Source organism: Phalangium opilio, unplaced genomic scaffold (genome assembly GCF_054372755.1).
Source record: "Phalangium opilio isolate 3A_F unplaced genomic scaffold, DU_Popi_V2 ptg000087l_1, whole genome shotgun sequence".
Lineage (NCBI taxonomy): Eukaryota > Metazoa > Arthropoda > Arachnida > Opiliones > Phalangiidae > Phalangium > Phalangium opilio.
Genome location: NW_028324192.1, coordinates 4,343,897 through 4,363,588, shown reverse-complemented (window position 1 = coordinate 4,363,588; position 19,692 = coordinate 4,343,897). Strand labels below are relative to the sequence as shown.

Sequence of the window (19,692 nt, the reverse complement as noted above, 5' to 3'; positions counted from 1 at the left end):
TACGACAAACAGGGGCCGAGATATTAAGCAAAATGTTCGTCAACTTTGGTATCGTCTCACTTATTTTTATTATGTTACTTATGATTTTTGCACTAAACTTTGGAGGCTCATAACTCTTGTTCTACAAGAGATACTGGGATCTCCTTTGGATATGTTATAGTACTCTTTCCTCCCCATACAAGGATACTTTAAACTTGAGGCTACCGCAATATCGTCGTCAACTTACTTTTTGTCTCACTTATTGTTAGAAGGTTACTTTTGATTTTTGAAAATAAACTTTGCAGGCTCGTAACTCTGTTTCTACTGGAGATACGGGGATGTCCTTTGAGTATGTTATAGACCAATTTGTCCCCCATCTAGCCATACTAAGAATTAGGGCTTCGACAAACAGTAGTCGAGTAATTAAGCTAATCGTAAACAAACAAACCCCTCCATAGGAAATACATTAGACTAAATTCTGGAGGCTTGTAACTCTGGTTCTACCAGAGGTACGGGGATGTAAATAATGTGACCTTGACACAAATGTTCGGATAATTATAAAGGTCTTTGCATGTTCCAAGCAAAAAAAAAAAACATCGCGGTTTCGAACCTGTGGCCTTCCGGGAGTGAGGCGGATGCGATAACCTCTACACTAAAGATATGTTATTATTTTTAATCGAAAGAACAGGGTCAAGTAGTTAAGCAATACGTGAACAAACAAACCCCTCCATAGAAAATGCATTAGACTCTACCATAAGTAACATAATAAACATAAGTATGATATTTCGTTAAATTTCTTAGTCAGTGTGTGTTTCGGTGTACAGTATAAAGTCCGTACGACCCAGCTTGTTTGTTTTTCTAATAGAGACCGCTAGTGGCAAAAAGTTCCAAAATCTTGCTCGGCGGTGCGACCGCGTTTGCGGAGTTAGAAAACCGTGAATCGTCTAGCACTCTAGCAGACAGCTTTTAAATCTCTGCCGGTAAAGTTCGGGCCTTTGCTGCTCTCTAAGGTGTAGTAAATAATGAATCCCGTGGAGCACTATTTTATAAGAGGACTATTTTTATAAACTGCTGTAATTGGACAAAATTGAACTACGTTTCAGCGAGAAAGAGCCAATGGCTATAAAGACCAAGGATTCATGTATGATTTGTTAGTTACTCACTCTTTTCTTCTTAAAAACATTTATCTATACTAATGAAACACACAGTGACTTACAAATTTAACATTGAAACAATGGGAAGTGTCATACTTATGTTTATTATGTTACTTATGACTCTACTTTGCAGGCTCGTAACTCTGTTTCTACTGGAGTTACGGGGATGTCCTTTGAGTATGTTATAGTCCAATTTGTCCCCCATCTAACCATACTAAAAACATTGAGCTACGACAAACAGGGGCCGAGTATTTAAGCTAAACGTAAACAAACATGCCGTCCATAGGAAATGCATTAGACTATACTTTGCAGGCCCATAACTCTGTGTCTACTAGAGATACGGGGATGTCCCTAGGATATGCTATAGACCAAATTGTCCCCCATCTAACCATACTAAAAACATTGAGCTACGACAAACAGGGGCCGAGATATTAAGCAAAATGTTCGTCAACTTTGGTATCGTCTCACTTATTTTATTATGTTACTTATGATTTTTGCACTAAACTTTGGAGGCTCATAACTCTTGTTCTACAAGAGATACTGGGATCTCCTTTGGATATGTTATAGTACTCTTTGCTCCCCATACAAGGATACTTTAAACTTGAGGCTACCTCAATATTGTCGTCAACTTATTTTTTGTCTCACTTATTGTTAGAAGGTTACTTTTGATTTTTGAAAAAAAACTTTGCAGGCTCGTAACTCTGTTTCTACTGGAGATACGGGGATGTCCTTTGAGTATGTTATAGACCAATTTGTCCCCCATCTAGCCATACTAAGAATTAGGGCTACGACAAACAGTAGTCGAGTAATTAAGCTAATCGTAAACAAACAAACCCCTCCATAGGAAATACATTAGACTAAATTCTGGAGGCTCGTAACTCTGGTTCTACCAGAGATACGGGGATGTAAATAATGTGACCTTGACACAAATGTTCGGATAATTATAAAGGTCTTTGCATGTTCCAAGCAAAAAAAAAACTTCGCGGTTTCGAACCTGTGGCCTTCCGGGAGTGAGGCGGATGCGATAACCTCTACACTAAAGATATGTTATTATTTTTAATCGAAAGAACAGGGTCAAGTAGTTAAGCAATACGTGAACAAACAAACCCCTCCATAGAAAATGCATTAGACTCTACTTTGCAGGCTCGTAACTCTGTTTCTACTGGAGATACGGGAATGTCCTTTGAGTATGTTATAGTCCAATTTGTCCCCCATCTAACCATACTAAAAACATTGAGCTACGACAAACAGGGGCCGAGATATTAAGCAAAATGTTCGTCAACTTTGGTATCGTCTCACTTATTTTTATTATGTTACTTATGATTTTTGCACTAAACTTTGGAGGCTCATAACTCTTGTTCTACAAGAGATACTGGGATCTCCTTTGGATATGTTATAGTACTCTTTGCTCCTCATACAAGGATACTTTAAACTTGAGGCTACCGCAATATCGTCGTCAACTTACTTTTTGTCGCACTTATTGTTAGAAGGTTACTTTTGATTTTTGAAAATAAACTTTGCAGGCTCGTAACTCTGTTTCTACTGGAGATACGGGGATGTCCTTTGAGTATGTTATAGACCAATTTGTCCCCCATCTAGCCATACTAAGAATTAGGGCTTCGACAAACAGTAGTCGAGTAATTAAGCTAATCGTAATAAACAAACCCCTCCATAGGAAATACATTAGACTAAATTCTGGAGGCTTGTAACTCTGGTTCTACCAGAGGTACGGGGATGTAAATAATGTGACCTTGACACAAATGTTCGGATAATTATAAAGGTCTTTGCATGTTCCAAGCAAAAAAAAAACTTCGCGGTTTCCAACCTGTGGCCTTCCGGGAGTGAGGCGGATGCGATAACCTCTACACTAAAGATATGTTATTATTTTTAATCGAAAGAACAGGGTCAAGTAGTTAAGCAATACGTGAACAAACAAACCCCTCCATAGAAAATGCATTAGACTCTACTTTGCAGGCTCGTAACTCTGTTTCTACTGGAGTTACGGGGATGTCCTTTGAGTATGTTATAGTCCAATTTGTCCCCCATCTAACCATACTAAAAACATTGAGCTACGACAAACAGGGGCCGAGTATTTAAGCTAAACGTAAACAAACATGCCGTCCATAGGAAATGCATTAGACTATACTTTGCAGGCCCATAACTCTGTGTCTACTAGAGATACGGGGATGTCCCTAGGATATGTTATAGACCAAATTGTCCCCCATCTAACCATACTAAAAACATTGAGCTACGACAAACAGGGGCCGAGATATTAAGCAAAATGTTCGTCAACTTTGGTATCGTCTCACTTATTTTATTATGTTACTTATGATTTTTGCACTAAACTTTGGAGGCTCATAACTCTTGTTCTACAAGAGATACTGGGATCTCCTTTGGATATGTTATAGTACTCTTTGCTCCCCATACAAGGATACTTTAAACTTGAGGCTACCTCAATATCATCGTCAACTTATTTTTTGTCTCACTTATTGTTAGAAGGTTACTTTTGATTTTTGAAAAAAAACTTTGCAGGCTCGTAACTCTGTTTCTACTGGAGATACGGGGATGTCCTTTGAGTATGTTATAGACCAATTTGTCCCCCATCTAGCCATACTAAGAATTAGGGCTACGACAAACAGTAGTCGAGTAATTAAGCTAATCGTAAACAAACAAACCCCTCCATAGGAAATACATTAGACTAAATTCTGGAGGCTCGTAACTCTGGTTCTACCAGAGATACGGGGATGTAAATAATGTGACCTTGACACAAATGTTCGGATAATTATAAAGGTCTTTGCATGTTCCAAGCAAAAAAAAAACTTCGCGGTTTCGAACCTGTGGCCTTCCGGGAGTGAGGCGGATGCGATAACCGCTACACTAAAGATATGTTATTATTTTTAATCGAAAGAACAGGGTCAAGTAATTAAGCAATACGTGAACAAACAAACCCCTCCATAGAAAATGCATTAGACTATAATTTGCAAGGCCCATAACTCTGTGTCTACTAGAGATACCGGGATGTCCTTAGGATATGTTATAGTCCAATTTGTCATTCATCTAACCATACTAAAAACTTTGGGCTACGACAAACAGGGGCCGAGTACTTAAGCGAAACGTAAAGAAACAAACCCCCTCCATAGGAAATGAGTTAGACTATATTTTGCAGGCTCGTAACTCTGTTTCCACTGGAGATACGGGAATGTCCTTTGAGTATGTTATAGTCCAATTTGTCCCCCATCTAAACATACTAAAAACATTGAGCTACGACAAACAGGGGCCGAGTAATTAAGCTAAACGTAAACAAACAACCCGTCCTTAGGAAATGCATTAGACTATACTTTGCAGGCCCATAACTCTGTGTCTACTAGAGATACGGGGATGTCCTTAGGATATGTTATAGTCCAAATTGTCCCCCATCTAACCATACTAAAAATATTGAGCTACGACAAACAAGGGCCGAGATATTAAGCAAAATGTTCGTCATTTTTGGTATCGTCTCACTTATTTTTATTATGTTACTTATGATTTTTGCACTAAACTTTAGAGGCTCATAACTCTTGTTCTACAAGAGATACTGGGATCTCCTTTGGAAATGTTATAGTACTCTTTGCTCCCCATACAAGGATACTTTAAACTTGAGGCTACCTCAATATCGTCGTCAACTTATTTTTTGTCTCACTTATTGTTAGAAGGTTACTTTTGATTTTTGAAAATAAACTTTGCAGGCTCGTAACTCTGTTTCTACTGGAGATACGGGGATGTCCTTAGAGTATGTTATAGACCAATTTGTCCCCCATCTAGCCACACTAAGAATTAGGGCTACGACAAACAGTAGTCGAGTAATTAAGCTAATCGTAAACAAACAAACCCCTCCATAGGAAATACATTAGACTAAATTCTGGAGGCTCGTAACTCTGGTTCTACCAGAGATACGGGGATGTAAATAATGTGACCTTGACACAAATGTTCGGATAATTATAAAGGTCTTTGCATGTTCCAAGCAAAAAAAACTTCGCGGTTTCGAACCTGTGGCCTTCCGAGAGTGAGGCGGATGCGATAACCGCTACACTAAAGATATGTTATTATTTTTAATCGAAAGAACAAGGTCAAGTAATTAAGCAATACATGAACAAACAAACCCCTCCATAGAAAATGCATTAGACTATACTTTGCAGGCTCGTAACTCTGTTTCTACTGGAGATACGGGGATGTCCTTTGAGTATGTTATAGTCCAATTTGTCCCCCATCTAACCATACTAAAAACATTGAGCTACGACAAACAGTAGTCGAGTAATTAAGCTAATCGTAAACAAACAAACCCCTCCATAGGAAATACATTAGACTATACTTTGCAGGCCCATAACTCTGTGTCTACTAGAGATAAGGGGATGTCCTTAGGATATGTTATAGTCCAAATTGTCCTTCATCTAACCATACTAAAAACTTTGGGCTACGACAAACAGGGGCCGAGTACTTAAGCAAAACGTAAAGAAACAAACCCCCTCCATAGGAAATGAGTTAGACTATACTTTGCAGGCTCGTAACTCTGTTTCCACTGGAGATACGGGGATGTCCTTTGAGTATGTTATAGTTCAATTTGTCCCGCATCTAACCATACTAAAAACATTGAGCTACGACAAACAGGGGCCGAGTAATTAAGCTAAACGTAAACAAACAACCCGTCCATAGGAAATGCATTAGACTATATTTTGCAGGCCCATAACTCTGTGTCTACTAGAGATACGGGGATGTTCTTACGTTATGATATAGTCCAAATTGTCCCCCATCTTACCATACTAAAAACATTGAGCTACGACAAACAGGGGCCGAGATATTAAGCAAAATGTTCGTCAACTTTGGTATCGTCTCACTTATTTTTATTATGTTACTTGTGATTTTTGCACTAAACTTTGGAGGCTCATAACTCTTGTTCTACAAGAGATACAGGGATCTCCTTTGGATATGTTATAGTACTCTTTGCTCCCCATACAAGGATACTTTAAACTTGAGGCTACCTCAATATCGTCGTCAACTTACTTTTTGTCTCACTTATTGTTAGAAGGTTACTTTCGATTTTTGAAAATATACTTTGCAGGCTCGTAACTCTGTTTCTACTGGAGATACGGGGATGTCCTTAGAGTATGTTATAGACCAATTTGTCCCCCATCTAGCCATACTAAGAATTAGGGCTACGACAAACAGTAGTCGAGTAATTACTTTGCAGAGTTATGGGCCTGCAAAGTATAGTCTAATGCATTTCCTAAGGACGGGTTGTTTGTTTACGTTTGGCTTAATTACTCGGCCCCTGTTTGTCGTAGCTCAATGTTTTTAGTATGGTTAGATGGGGGACAAATTGGACTATAACATACTCAAAGGACATCCCCGTATCTCCAGTGGAAACAGAGATACTTTTAACGCTACATCTGAGACCCCACAACACCTCTTCCGGGTGGGCGCAAACCACCAACCTTTCGATTAAGAGCTGGACGCGCTAATTACTGCGCCACGGAAGCCCAAAAATTAAATGTTCGTCAGGTATTGTGGAAAAACTCTGACATTTTACGTAACATCTGAGACGTCACAACACCGCTCCCGGATGGGCTCGAACCACCAACCTTTCGGTTAACAGCCGAACGCGCTAGCCATTGCGCCACGGACGCCCAAAAATTAAATGGTTGTCAGGTATTGTTGAAAAGTTACGACTTTTCACGCTACATCTGAGACCCCACAAATCCTCTCTCGTTTGGGCTCGAACCACCAACCTTTCGGTTAACAGCTGAACGCACTAACCATTGCGCCACGGAAGCCCAAAAATTAAATGGTCGTCAGGTATTGTAGAAAAACTTTGGCTATTTACGTTACATTTGAGATCCAAAAACACCGCTCCCGGGTGGGCTCGAACCACCAAGCTATTGGTTAACAGCCGAACGCGCTAACCATTGAGCCACGAAAGATCAGAAAATAAATGGTTATCACGTATTATGGAAAAAGTTTGACTTTTCACGCTACATCTGCGACCTCACAACACCTCTCCCGGGTGGGCTCGAACCACCAACCTTTCGATTAACAGCTAAACGCGCTAACCATTGCGCCACGGAAGCCCAAAAATTAAATGCTCGTCAGGTATTGTGGAAAAACTCTGACATTTTACGTTACATCTGAGACGTCACAACACCGCTCCCGGGAGGGCTCGAACCACCAACCTTTCGGTTAACAGCTGAACGCGCTGACCATTGCGCCACTGAAGCCCAAAAATTAAATTTTCGTCAGGTATTGAGGTAAAACTTTGACTTTTTACTTCACATCCTAGACCTCACAACACCGCTCCCGGATGGGCTCCAACCACCAACCTTTCGATTGACAGCCGAACGCGCTAACCATTGAGCCACGGAAGCTCAGAAATTAAATGGTTGTCACGTATTGTGGAAAAGTTTTGACTTTTTACGCTACATATGAGACCCCACAACACCTCTTCCGGGTGGGCTCGAACCACCAACCTTTCGATTAACAGCTGAACGCGCTAACCATTGCGCCACGGAAGCCCAAAAATTAAATGTTCGTCAGGTATTGTGGAAAAACTCTGACATTTTACGTTACATCTGAGACATCACAACACCGCTCCCGGATGGGCTAGAACCTCCAACCTATTGGTTAACAGCCGAACGCGCTAACCATTGAGCCACGGAAGCTCAGAAATTAAATGGTTGTCAGGTATTGTTGAAAAGTTAGGACTTTTCAAGCTACATCTGAGACCCCACAAAACCTCTCTCGTTTGGGCTCGAACCACCAACCTTTCGGTTAACAGCTGAACGCGCTGACCATTGCGCCACTGAAGCCCAAAAATTAAATGTTCGTCAGCTATTGTGGAAAAACTCCGACATTTTACGTTACATCTGAGACGTCACAACACCGCTCCCGGGAGGGCTCGAACCACCAACCTTTCGGTTAACAGCTGAACGCGCTGACCATTGCGCCACTGAAGCCCAAAAATTAAATTTTCGTCAGGTATTGAGGTAAAACCTTGTCTTTTTACTTCACATCTGAGACCTCACAACACCGCTCCCGGATGGGCTCGAACCACCAACCTTTCGGTTAACAGCCGAACGCGCTAACCATTCGCCACGGACGCCCAAAAATTAAATGGTCGTCAGGTATTGTGGAAAAACTTTGGCTATTTACGTTACATTTGAGATCCAAAAACACCGCTCCCGGGTGGGCTCGAACCAACAACCTATTGGTTAACAGCCGAACGCGCTAACCATTGAGCCACGGAAGATCAGAAATTAAATGGTTGTCACGTATTGTGGAAAAGTTTTGACTTTTAACGCTACATCTGAGACCCCACAACACCTCTTCCGGTGGGCTCGAACCACCAACCTTTCGATTAAGTGCTCGACGCGCTAATTATTGCGCCACGGAAGGCCAAAAATTAAATGTTCGTCAGGTATTGTGGAAAAACTCTGACATTTTACGTAACATCTGAAACGTCACAACACCGCTCCCGGATGGGCTCGAACCACCAACCTTTCGGTTAACAGCCGAACGCGCTAACCATTGCGCCACGGACGCCCAAAAAAATGGTCGTCAGGTATTGCGGAAAAACTTTGGCTATTTACGTTACATTTGAGATCCAAAAACACCGCTCCCGGGTGGGCTCGAACCACCAAGCTATTGGTTAACAGCCGAACGCGCTAACCATTGAGCCACGAAAGATCAGAAAATAAATGGTTATCACGTATTATGGAAAAAGTTTGACTTTTCACGCTTCATCTGAGACCTCACAACACCTCTCCCGGGTGGGCTCGAATACCAACCTTTCGATTAACAGCTGAACGCGCTAACCATTGCGCCACGGAAGCCCAAAAATTAAATGGTCGTCAGGTATTGCGGAAAAACTTTGGCTATTTACGTTACATTTGAGATCCTAAAACACCGCTCCCGGGTGGGCTCGAACCACCAAGCTATTGGTTAACAGCCGAACGCGCTAACCATTGAGCCACGAAAGATCAGAAAATAAATGGTTATCACGTATTATGGAAAAAGTTTGACTTTTCACGCTTCATCTGAGACCTCACAACACCTCTCCCGGGTGGGCTCGAATACCAACCTTTCGATTAACAGCTGAACGCGCTAACCATTGCGCCACGGAAGCCCAAAAATTAAATGGTCGTCAGGTATTGCGGAAAAACTTTGGCTATTTACGTTACATTTGAGATCCAAAAACACCGCTCCCGGGTGGGCTCGAACCACCAAGCTATTGGTTAACAGCCGAACGCGCTAACCATTGAGCCACGAAAGATCAGAAAATAAATGGTTATCACGTATTATGGAAAAAGTTTGACTTTTCACGCTTCATCTGAGACCTCACAACACCTCTCCCGGGTGGGCTCGAATACCAACCTTTCGATTAACAGCTGAACGCGCTAACCATTGCGCCACGGAAGCCCAAAAATTAAATGCTCGTCAGGTATTGTGGAAAAACTCTGACATTTTACGTTACATCTGAGACGTCACAACACCGCTCCCGGGAGGGCTCGAACCACCAACCTTTCGGTTAACAGCCGAACGCGCTAACCATTGAGCCACGGAAGCTCAGAAATTAAATGGTTGTCAGGTATTGTTGAAAAGTTACGACTTTTCAAGCTACATCTGAGACCCCACAAAACCTCTCTCGTTTGGGCTCGAACCACCAACCTTTCGGTTAACAGCTGAACGCGCTGACCATTGCGCCACTGAAGCCCAAAAATTAAATGTTCGTCAGGTATTGTGGAAAAACTCCGACATTTTACGTTACATCTGAGACGTCACAACACCGCTCCCGGGAGGGCTCGAACCACCAACCTTTCGGTTAACAGCTGAACGCGCTGACCATTGCGCCACTGAAGCCCAAAAATTAAATTTTCGTCAGGTATTGAGGTAAAACCTTGGCTATTTACGTTACATTTGAGATCCAAAAACACCGCTCCCGGGTGGGCTCGAACCAACAACCTATTGGTTAACAGCCGAACGCGCTAACCATTGAGCCACGGAAGATCAGAAATTAAATGGTTGTCACGTATTGTGGAAAAGTTTTGACTTTTAACGCTACATCTGAGACCCCACAACACCTCTTCCGGTGGGCTCGAACCACCAACCTTTCGATTAAGTGCTCGACGCGCTAATTATTGCGCCACGGAAGGCCAAAAATTAAATGTTCGTCAGGTATTGTGGAAAAACTCTGACATTTTACGTAACATCTGAAACGTCACAACACCGCTCCCGGATGGGCTCGAACCACCAACCTTTCGGTTAACAGCCGAACGCGCTAGCCATTGCGCCACGGACGCCCAAAAATTAATTGGTTGTCAGGTTTTGTTGAAAAGTTACGACTTTTCACGCTACATCTGAGACCCCACAAAACCTCTCTTTTGGAATCGAACCACCAACCTTTCGGTTAACAGCTGAACGCGCTAACCATTGCGCCACGGAAGCCCAAAAATTAAATGGTCGTCAGGTATTGCGGAAAAACTTTGGCTATTTACGTTACATTTGAGATCCAAAAACACCGCTCCCGGGTTTGCTCGAACCACCAAGCTATTGGTTAACAGCCGAACGCGCTAACCATTGAGCCACGAAAGATCAGAAAATAAATGGTTATCACGTATTATGGAAAAAGTTTGACTTTTCACGCTTCATCTGAGACCTCACAACACCTCTCCCGGGTGGGCTCGAATACCAACCTTTCGATTAACAGCTGAACGCGCTAACCATTGCGCCACGGAAGCCCAAAAATTAAATGCTCGTCAGGTATTGTGGAAAAACTCTGACATTTTACGTTACATCTGAGACGTCACAACACCGCTCCCGGGAGGGCTCGAACCACCAACCTTTCGGTTAACAGCTGAACGCGCTGACCATTGCGCCACTGAAGCCCAAAAATTAAATTTTCGTCAGGTATTGAGGTAAAACCTTGTCTTTTTACTTCACATCTGAGACCTCACAACACCGCTCCCTGATGGGCTCGAACCACCAACCTTTCGGTTAACAGCCGAACGCGCTAACCATTCGCCACGGACGCCCAAAAATTAAATGGTCGTCAGGTATTGTGGAAAAACTTTGGCTATTTACGTTACATTTGAGATCCAACAAGTTGGGAAAACCAAAATATTACCTCTCCGAGTCAAGACGACTACTTACAAACTTATATACCCAGATATGGAAATGTTTCTTAAGTTAAAATTTATGAAATATTAAAGCAGTATACAAAGCATAGCAAATTTACTGTAAATCAGACGACATTTTACATCCAATAATGATATACTTGTACACATTAAAATCATCCGATGGGGGAAAAACGGGTCATCGGCGTTTTATAAATGACGCTAGCGCAATAAAGCGTGCAAGGTACCAAGGCTTAACAAAAATTGTAGGATAACATATTTATAGAGATAGATAACAACTTTTATAATTAAAATTAGAAACTAACATATCTCTTAAAATTCTCGCGTGATCAACTGGTTTCACGCCAATTAAATAGCTATAGTCCCATACAGCTATTTGTATTAATTCCTCCATGGTTTTTTCGCCAAGCTGAGAACTACGCGTTTTACGTCACGTTATTAGAAAAGCAGACTATTTTCTTTGAAGACCGCGCTAGCTCAGCGCTAAGCACCGTGACGTCAAAATTCAAAAACAAAATCCCTGGGCCGCGTTCAGCAACGCGAGGCTCTGCTGAACGCGACCCATATTTCCACCATGATTATAAATCTAAGCCTAATTATTTAAAAGTGTATTTAACTTTCGGCTCACTCTGAACCGTTAATGTCTCTGCATACAGAAACGAAAACCAAACCCAAACTTTTACTTTTTGGTTCACTAGGCCTAATGACAAATAAGAGTTCATATGACCAACATAGCAGCGTTGTGCTTGAATTCACTATGATTTTAGAAAGGATTATGCTATAAACAGATGTAGTATAGCTTAAGTAATATATAAACATCCATTTTAAATAATAATATTAAAAAAAATCTTTGGAATATCAAAATGAAATAGAGCTTTAAAGCTACAAAAGTACTAAATGCATCATAATTACGAAAAATATTTCCACATATTCAGTTTATATTAAGGATAAAGGGAATATTATGGTTGTGTTGGATTTCTTTACACATCAAAACAAAACGAACTTCTAACGCAGCGCACTACTGTAACAACGGACGGACACATACAGACAAAAACATAGACTGCTTTTAACTCTTTCCGTATTAATTTTGAATTGAGAAACAAGATTATCTTAAATATTAAAATAAATATAATTAATATTTAATATTTTCTTCGTTAGTTATTCGCCTTATTGAACGTTACATCGTTTTAAAAAAGAACAATTAAACATTCTTGAGAGACTTGACTAATATTGGCGTTTGAAATGAAGCATACGCCGGTTGCTTCGCCTTACTAAAATAGGTAGTATATAACGGTTTCGAATCGCAGCCATGGATAAGAACAGCGCAATTGCGTGAACCTTTGGTGGAAGCCCCACCTTAGGGAGGCCGGACGTTTCTCGTAACCCTGGCCGATCGCCGCGAATGTCTTAACCTTAACGATGATGATGGAGTAGAAGCCAGATGTGCAGACTGGTGTCCATGTGGGATGGACAAAAACAATGACCAGAAGATGGTGGTGTGTAGAAACCAGTGTGTACAGACTGGTGTCCATGTGGGATGGACAAAAACAAAGACCAGAAGATGGTGGTGTTAGAAGCCAGGTGTACAGACTGGTGTCCATGTGGGATGGACAAAGAGCAGATGACGATGGTGATTAGAAGCCAGTGTGGACAGACTGGTGTCCATGTGGGATGGACAAAGACCACAAGAGGGTGGGGATTAGAAGCCAGTGTGTACAGACTGGTGTCCATGTGGGATGGACAAAGAGCAGCAGATGATTGTGATTAGAAGCCAGTGTGTACAGACTGGTGTCCATGTGGGATGGACAAAAGACCAGAGGCTGGTGATGTTAGACAGGCAATGGAGTAATAGCCTGTAAGTGTAATACAATTTTCGAAATTTCCGGAAATTGAGAACACGTTTGCTCCGATTTGCAAACTGCGAACGCGGTCACGTGGGTGTAACAACAGACAGACACACACACACACCCACACACAGACACGTCGAAATTAGAACCTCTCCGTGACATACGTCACTCGGAGAGGTAAAAACACCGCTCCCGGGTGGGCTCGAACCAACAACCTATTGGTTAACAGCCGAACGCGCTAACCATTGAGCCACGGAAGATCAGAAATTAAATGGTTGTCACGTATTGTGGAAATGTTTTGACTTTTAACGCTATATCTGAGACCCCACAACACCTCTTCCGGTGGGCTCGAACCACCAACCTTTCGATTAAGTGCTCGACGCGCTAATTATTGCGCCACGGAAGGCCAAAAATTAAATGTTCGTCAGGTATTGTGGAAAAACTCCGACATTTTACGTTACATCTGAGACGTCACAACACTTCTCCCGGATGGGCTCGAACCACCAACCTATTGGTTAATAGCCGAACGCGCTAACCATTGCGCCACTGAAGCCCAAAAATTAAATTTTCGTCAGGTATTGAGGTAAAACTTTGACTTTTTACTTCACATCTGAGGCCTCACAACACCGCTCCCGGATGGGCTAGAACCACCAACCTTTCGGTTAACAGCCGAACGCGCTAACCATTGCGCCACGGACGCCCAAAAAAAATGGTCGTCAGGTATTGCGGAAAAACTTTGGCTATTTACGTTACATTTGAGATCCAAAAACACCGCTCCCGGGTGGGCTCGAACCACCAATCTATTGGTTAACAGCCGAACGCGCTAACAATTGAGCCACGAAAGATCAGAAAACACTGTTAGAAAAAAAGGTGTTTCATGGGTGTTCGAAAATACCTTGAGGTGTTTATACACTCTTTTTGGAGTGTTTTTTAACTGAGATGGTGTTTTCTCCGTAAAAAGGTGCTAGCTGACTCTTTTAAGGTATTTTTTAAGGAAATGGTGATTCACTGGTATGTAGACACACCTTTAGGTGTTAATTGACCCTTATTAAATTGTTTTTTAGACGGAAGTAGTGTTTTTAATATAAATCTGTTCGAATGGTGCGAATAAGCACCTTTGGGCTTAACTTTACACATTTTTAGCTGATATGGGGTTTTTTTAAGTGAAAGGTTATTGATATGAGCTTAGAGGGAAATAATCTACTAATTCTACCTGCATAGTTAAGCATCCTAAAAATAACCCAAAGATTTTAAAAATCTTAATTATTTAACATTTCTTGGGACTAGCTTATTCTAATATTTGAAGGAATTTATACTTATTTTGATTTTTCAATCATTGGAAAATAATTCTCGAAGAGTTCAATATGCTGGAATGTCTTGGAATTAGAGTAATTAATAAAATTATCACTTGAATTTCCCCTTGACGCAGGTTTTTCTCTCTCCGAGTGACGATGACGTCACGGAGAGGTATTACACTGGACGTATCGGTGTGTCTGAGATGAAACAAATATTCAAAATATTTCCATTTAATATTCTGCAAAAAGTAAATGCTATCGTTTTGTAAGAGATCTTATCATCCTACTCGCTTTATATTAACTTTCATATGCGTGTTGTGTCTCGATTCAGATGCAATCTTCATTACTCGTTCTAAATAAACTCTGTTTTTTGTCATTCCAAAGAAAGAAGTTTATCTTAAATAATTAAATAAATATAAGTAATATGAATTATTTTAATTGACAGTATTTTACGTTAATTATAGTTAGGTCGGTTTAAGAAATTTAATTCCTAAAATAATTTTAAACATAGCTATATATAAAGTCATACTTCTAGGAAACACCTATATCAGAACTTTTGTAAATTTTGGGTATATAAGGTGATTGATTCACACTAAAAGATAAGAAATGCGCAATTGCGTCAACCTTTGGTGGAAGCTCTACCATTAGGAGGCTAGACGTTTCTCATGTCTCACGTGTGGTGTAAACGAAAGACTAGTGCATGGTGTTGTTTTTAGAAACCATTAAATACCGGTTAGCATTGGGTGAAACAATTGGTTGTTAGACAGCAGATGAAGGTGTAACGGATAGTTAATGATTGACGTTAAATGAGATGGATATTGCAACGAAGTAACATTTTCCGAATTTCTGTATACTGCGAACGCGTTCCGGAAATTACGAACACGTTTGCTTCGATTTGCCAACTGCGAACGCGGTGACAGACAGACACACAGACACGCCCAGTCACTCTGAAAGAGGTAAAAGTTCTACTTCATTACGCTATCTCCACACTTGTTTTTCTAATGGTATATACCACATACACGCTAATCTGTACTTATTGTCTTCTGACAACACCATCATATAGTCTTCTGTGTATAACCATGAGTTAATAATATGTTAGCTCCCTATAAGTTACTCAGGCTCTATAGGCGTAACGTATCCAGCGATTTCTTCCCATTTCGCCCGCGCGGGAAAAAATCCGAATGTTGCGCTCTCTCTAGTCGAAAAAAAAAATCCCGCTCGCACGGTTCCTCGACCTCGAGTCGTAGGCTGCTTTTTCACCGAGGGAGTGTTTTAGTCGTGAATGTTTATGTTTTAACAATTTAACATTAAATCATGGCGTTTGTGTCAGTACTGAGACAAAAAAAATGCAGGAACTCCATGGAATTTGCCGATATTGATAAAGAATGCTAAAGATAAGAGTTGTTATTCAGGTGACATACAACCTCAAACCACACTCTCATATAATGCGAACCTGTAGCCGTGCTAAAGGCCTTCTCGCGACCATTAAAGCTAACTTTCGCAGACTACCCCACCAACTTCTTACGCGCTTATTCAATTGCTATGTACGACCCCTACTTGAATTTGGTAGCCAGCTCTGGAACCCCTCCTTGATCCGAGATATTAATTTACTCGATAGTGTCCAGGGTCGTGCGTCTAAACTTTCCAAATCCCTTTGTCACCTACCTCGTCAATCTCGACAAACAGCGCTAGGGTGGTCTCCCCTGTCCATTAGGCGGACGTACATAGACCTTGTAAGTCTCTTCCGGGTCCTTCATACTCCCGGGCAAAATTATTTTACATACCCTCATCACTCTCACAACACCCGCGGACACCCACGCCAACTTTTCCTTCCACCTTCTCGTAAAGACCCCCTGAAACACTCCTTCTTTAGACGAACTATTCCCGTTTGGAACTCCCTACCTCCTGAAGTGGTCTCCCTCACATCTCTGGCGCAATTTAAATTGGCACTCAAAAAGTCCCTCAATCTCTAGCTTTCCCAAAAATTTGGAGCTGTAAGGCTAACTACTTAAGCCCTAGCTCGGCAACTAAACTGGAGCAAAAAAAAAAACTTGAAACCAGAAAAATACACAACTGAGCTAAATCCAATCCACTGATCTCGTAACTGTTTTCATAACCGAGGCTACTGAGCGAAATATTCGGCTGCTTAAATAGCTCCGATATCATTGGCTAGCTTCCACTACACGCGCTTCCGGGGAAAAACCGGAAAGAAGAGTAAATAAGATTTTCGTTCACGTGGCGGCCGCAGAGCGTCGCATATAATTGGGAAGCCGGCGGCGCGGGAGAAAACGCTGGAGTATAAAAATGAATTGCCTGAGTAACTTATAGGGAGATAACATATTATTAACTCATGGTATAACACATACACGCCAATCTGAAACATTGGCTTCTACTCCATTATCATCGTTGGGATTAAGATGTACGCGCGATCGGCTTAAGTTACGAGAAACGACCAGCCTCCCAATGGCAGGGCTTCGACCAAATTAAGGTTCACGCAATAGCGCTTATTCCTATCATTTGTGAATCAATCGCCTTATATACCCTAAATTTCCAAAAATTGTGAAAACGGTTTACGCTAGAAGTCAAACGTCAACAATAGCTATGTTTAAAATCATTTTATGAATAACGTTCTTAAAACCACTTAACTAGAATTAAGCTAAAATACTGACGATTAAAAAAATTAATATCATTTATATTTATTTAAATATTTAAGATAATTTTCTCTCTTCGGAACGACACAAGTGAAAGTTTATATAGAACGAGTAATGAAGATTGCATCTGAGTCGAAACACTACACGCATATCACGAGTATGATAAAATTATATCTATCAAAACCATAACATATTCTTATTGTAGAATATTAAATGAAAATATGTTAAGTATGTTTTGGCATTACGATTCTTTAAGTAGTTTTGTAGCTATAAAGCTCTGTTTCATTTCAATATTCCAAGAAGATCTTTTATATTAATATATCAAATTTGGTGTTTACTTTTTAATTCAGCTTTACTACATTTATATACAGTGTAAACATGAAATTAAACTTTCCTAGTTTCACTAAATGTTACTTCTAAATATTTTGGTAAGCGTTGTTTGGATTGGTTCCTTGAATTCGTGTGTCTTTGAGGAGGTCTTGACGGTTCACAGTGAGCCGAAAATTAAATACACATTTAAATGATGTAAATCAGGTCCTTAAATAGAACTATTGAGGATATAGAGTAAAGGTTAAACGTAACCATTTCACACGCATCAATTCTTACACGGTTGAATAAGGCTTACAACAGAAAAAACGTTTACCCTTAATTCACTGGATTTGAGCAGCTATTTTGAAAGACTAATCTATGGTAACTCATGTGTTTTGAAAAAAATAATTTCAAAAAACACCATTTGCAGAGTCTATAGACACCTTTCTGGTATAATTATAATCCTCTATTAAGGGTGATGGTTTAAACCTAACAAGAATTAAAAAGCACCAACGTCAATGGAATTTAAAAACACCAAATTAGTCTCAAAAAGACCTTTTCTTAAAGGGTTTATTAACACTTTTTCTGGTATTAATATACACCGCTATTCAAAGTGATTAAAACACCTAACAGGATTTAAAAAGCACCTTCAGAGAAGGTATTATTTCGCACCGTTTTCAAAGGTGCGTATTGACATCCTCTCGAATGGTGCTTTTAAACACCAATAGGGGTGCTGCTGGGGATGCATTAGGAAACACCTCTAAAGGTGTCAAACAGTTCCATTTTTTTTAACAGTGAATAAATGGTTATCACGTATTATGGAAAAAGTTTGACTTTTCACGCTTCATCTGAGACCTCACAACACCTCTCCCGGGTGGGCTCGAATACCAACCTTTCGATTAACAGCTGAACGCGCTAACCATTGCGCCACGGAAGCCCAAAAATTAAATGCTCGTCAGGTATTGTGGAAAAACTCTGACATTTTACGTTACATCTGAGACGTCACAACACCGCTCCCGGGAGGGCTCGAACCACCAACCTTTCGGTTAACAGCTGAACGCGCTGACCATCGCGCCACTGAAGCCCAAAAATTAAATTTTCGTCAGGTATTGAGGTAAAACCTTGTCTTTTTACTTCACATCTGAGACCTCACAACACCGCTCCCGGATGGGCTCGAACCACCAACCTTTCGGTTAACAGCCGAACGCGCTAACCATTCGCCACGGACGCCCAAAAATTAAATGGTCGTCAGGTATTGTGGAAAAACTTTGGCTATTTACGTTACATTTTAATTTCTGAGCTTCCGTGGCTCAATGCTTAGCGCGTTCGGCTGTTAGCCAATAGGTTGATGGTTCGAGCCCACCCGGGAGCGGTGTTGTGGGATCTCAAATGTAACGTAGAAAGCCAAAATTTTTCCACAATACCTGACGACCATTAATTTTTTGGGCTTCCTTGGCGCAATGGTTAGCGCGTTCGGCTGTTAACCGAAAGGTTGGTGGTTCGAGCCCAACCGAGAGAGGTGTTGTAGGGTCTCAGATGTAACGTAATAAGTCATAACTTATCCACAATACGTGACAACCATTTAATTTCTGAGCTTCCGTGGCTCAATGGTTAGCGCGTTCGGCTGTTAACCAATAGGTTGGTGGTTCGAGCCCACCCAGGAGCGGTGGTGTGGGATCTCAAATGTAAAGTAGAAAGCCAAAGTTTTGCCACAATACCTGACGACCATTAAATTTTTGGGCTTCCTTGGCGCAACGGTTAGCGCGTTCGGCTGTTAACCGAAAGGTTGGTGGTTCGAGCCCAACCGGAATAGGTGTTGTGACGTCTCAGGTGTGACGTAAAAAGCCAAGGTTTTTTCCACAACACCTGACGACCATTTAATTTTTGGGCTTCCGTGGCGCAATGGTTAGCGCGTTCGGCTTTTAACCAATAGGTTGGTGGTTCGAGCCCATCCGGGAGCGGTGTAGTGAGGTCTCAGATGTAACGTAAAATGTCAGAGTTTTTCCACAATACCTGACGAACATTTAATTTTTGGGCTTCCGTGCCGCAATGACTAGCGCGTTCAGCTGTTAATCGAAAGGTTGAAGGTTCGAGCCCACCCGGGAGAGGTGTTGTGGGGTCTCAGATGTAGCGTAAAAAGTCAAAACTTTTCCACAATACGTGACAACCATTTAATTTCTGAGCTTCCGTGGCTCAATGGTTAGCGCGTTCGGCTGTTAACCAATAGGTTGGTGGTTCGAGCCCATCCGGGAGCGGTGTTGTGACGTCTCAGATGTGACGTAAAAAGTCAAGGTTTT

The 19,692-nt window shown here is 41.2% G+C and overlaps 1 non-coding gene across 1 annotated transcript; it reads right to left on the bottom strand.

Moving 5' to 3' along the window:
* Window positions 1–7,455: 7,455 nt before the first annotated feature.
* TRNAD-GUC (transfer RNA aspartic acid (anticodon GUC)) lies at window positions 7,456–7,528 on the bottom strand. Its single transcript has one exon. It is a non-coding gene; the product is annotated as a tRNA-Asp (tRNA).
* Between the last annotated feature and the right edge of the window lie 12,164 nt (window positions 7,529–19,692).